Here is a 3,521-nt window from a genome sequence, read left to right as displayed (position 1 = left end):
TTGGTTAGTTACTCTCGGTACACATTCCGTCATGTGAGTGCCGGTGGCTCGTGGTGGGCATTCCCGGTTCCAGGTAGGGGCAGTTTGTAGTGCACAGTATCCTAGCCAGCTCACTGACATCACTGGTTGCCAGGAGCTGGGCAGGATGCCGCCCAGAGTATCACAGGTTGCTAAGAATTATTAGCAGCCTGGGATGCTCTGGCCGGCAAGGGGGTGGCAAGCTCCCCACGTGACCAAATGAGATACCGCCTGAGGCAACCTGCATTGGGGTAGCACCAGCACCTAATCAACATCTAAGGTCATGTCAAAATGGTAACCAAATGTATTCCTCAGCAGAAGATGAATTCACATTAGCCAGAAGCAGAAGGCAGGGAAGGTGATGATGAACAACTTTCTTTTTTACAGTCAAGTCAGTAAACTATGAAGAGTGTAAATGATCTGAGGTATGAAGTGAATGTGAAGTGTGATATGAGCTACACCGGGTGGTATTTTCCAGTCACACAGTATATGCCAGTGTGCCTCATTCTGTGCTATGGGCTATAAAAGGAAAATATGGCAGGTTTGTGGCAGACTAAAGAAACCTGCACAACTGGTCAGTTCAGTAGTACATAGTATATACAAATGATACACAAAGACAAAACGACAACACAAATAAAGGAGGCAAACTGTTGAAAGAGAAGGATGCCAGATGTTGGTGGGAAATTCCACACATCGGACAAGTCGAGGCTGGGACTGCCATGGGGCGATGTGAAAGTTTTGTCTCAGGTACAGCCTATGGGCCCTCTCAGAAGTGGCATTGGGTTCCCATCTCAGCTTGTGGCTCCTCAGCAGGGACACATAAGCAATACCTCCCAATTGTCCCTCATTTGGAACCAAATCCTTCTGTCCCTTGTTCATTCTCAGTTGTAACCCTGATGTAGAGATTTCTATTATATGGTTCTATGTAAATACTGAAACTGTTATTGTGCACTAAAGCCTCTTAGTTATCTCATTTGCTATTTAGAAATGAAATCTAATGGTGAAAATAGAAACAAATCTGGATAACCAATCATTTTGGCATATAAATTCATGAGAACCCTTTAAATAAAAATACACACTGCCTGGCCAAAAACAAAGTCACACACTCTAATATTTAATTGGACTGCCTTTAGCTTTGATTACGAGACACATTCACCATGGCTTTGATAAGCTTATACAATGTCACAACATTTATTTCCATCCAGCGTTACATTCATGTTTCACCGAGATCTTGTAGTGATGATGGGAGAGTAAGACCACTACGTAAAGTCTTCTCCAGCACATCCCTAAGATTCTCAATGGGGTTAAGGTCTGGACTCTGTGGTGGCCAATCCCTATGTGAAAATGATGTCTCATGCTCCCTGAACCACTCTTTCACAATGTGAGCCCGATGAATGCTGGCATTGTCATCTTGGAATATGTCAGTCAGCCAGAGCTAGGTCATACACAGAGAACAGGAACAGCAGCAGAGCACTTGATAGATAAGAACACACAAACAAGGGTAGAGACAGAAGCTTGTCAAAACCATGCCACAGAGAATACATGCCGTCACAACATTTATTTTTGTCCAGATTTGCATTAATTTTTCACCAAGATCTTGTAGTGATGATGGGAGAGTCAGACCACTGTAAGGTCTAAAGACTTCTTCAGCACATCCCAAAAAGTGCTGGTTAAGGTCTGGACTCAGTGGTGGCCAATCCATGTGTGACAATGATGTCTCATGCTCCCTGAACCACTCTTTCACAATTTGAGCTCAACGAATCCTGAAATTGTCACCTTGGAATACGCACAATGTGCCATCAGGGAAGAAAAAATCCATTGATGGAAAAACCTGATCATTCAGTATATTCAGGTAGGCAGCTGGCCTCGTGTTTTGAACATTTCTGAACCTCAAACTATTATCCAGTGGAAGGCTCTGAACTATTTGCTGAGCTAAATCCAGGTGGCAACTTTTTTTCGGCCAGGCAGTGTACTTCAGAATCCAGCTCTGCATGCTGATATGAAAACATGTTGCATTCATTAGTTAAAGGGCTTTTTCTTTTTAACTTACAATTACTGTTTTTCCTCTTCCTTGTTGAATGAGACACTTATGATGTAGTCCTGTCCTCACAGATGCATCACTAGTGCCTTCCTGGGAAATCTCATCTGTAAACTGCAAAATCTGCTGAGATTTCGGGGGAAAGGTAATTTTTCCCCGTCAGATGATGTGCATGGTCACATGTTCCAGGTGGCAGAACCAGAGTTTTAAGGAGTAAAGTTAGATGGATTTATCTGTTCTTAGTGAAAATGGCCACCGTGAGAAGAATGGGAAGGAAAAGAAAAATAAGGAATGCAAAGAATAAAAAGTCGGCAATTATATAGAAGTATCTGTTTGTAGATTGTCATTACGAAACATTTCTAAAGATGCCTTTGATGTCATATATCTCAGGAGGCTTCAGCTTTCACATAGCAGCTGGAGGAGGGTGGACCTACAAAGGGGAGATCGGCGGACTGGGAAGCACGTCACTGGGGACCGGCTTCAACAATCAGGAAGAGACAGGCGGCTTTCGATGACATCGGAAAAGATGGCGACGTGGGACCTGGTGTGCAGCAGCAGATTGGTATATCACAGTATGACAATGCTGGATTTTCTGGGTATTTGAGTATGTTTATTGTAGATATCCCCAGGAAAAAGGGTAAGAGGGTATCTAAAAATGGTGGTGGCTTCGACAAAGCTCATTCCAGTATTACTGCTCTCTGATGGCATGCATGCTGCTGTCCTTCTCAATGAAAATATATACCGTGTTTCCCCAAAAGTAAGACCTACCCTGAAAGTAAGACCTAGCGCTATCTTCGGGGATTTCTGTAATATAAGACCTACCCAAAAAATAAGACCTAGTTCGGTGGTAGGTCTTATATTACAGAAATCCGCTAGGTCTTACTTTCGGGGTAGCGGCACATAAACTGAATTTTGAATCTAAAGATCGGCCGCAGCTCCCGCCCCACCCACACGCCCGCCCACAGGCCCGCCCACACCGCAGCCGGCCGCAGCTTCCGCCCCGCCCACACGCCAGACGCAGCTCCCGCCTACACGCCCGACGGCCGCAGCTCCCGCCCGCACGCCCACACGCACGATGGAAGCAGAATATCATCCGCCGACACCGGGACCGGCAACAGCACGCCGCCTTCCGGGACCCCGTCCGGTCCTCCCCCAGCCAGGTAAGACATCCCCCGAAAATAAGACCTAGTGTCTTATTTCGTGCAAAAAAAAAAATAAGACACTGTCTTATTTTCGGGGAAACACGGTATTTTCCGAAGGAGGCCAGATCTGTGCTATAGCCAAGCCAATGTTAAAGCCACTGGCGGAACTACCAGGGTCGCAGAGGTCGCAATTGCGACCGGGCCCTGGCATTCCGCCACTTGGGGGGGGCCCAGCAAAGAAGAAGGGGGCCCCCGAGATCGTACCGCTCCTATCCTGCAAGGCCGCCATCAGGGGGCTACAGCCACTGAAGTTGTAAGGGGCC

The sequence above is a fragment of the Nanorana parkeri genome, unplaced genomic scaffold, assembly GCF_000935625.1.
Source record: "Nanorana parkeri isolate BGI_ZX_2015 unplaced genomic scaffold, ASM93562v1 scaffold117, whole genome shotgun sequence".
Lineage (NCBI taxonomy): Eukaryota > Metazoa > Chordata > Amphibia > Anura > Dicroglossidae > Nanorana > Nanorana parkeri.
The sequence above is the reverse complement of the archived record's forward strand: the minus strand, read 5'-3'. Positions refer to the sequence as shown.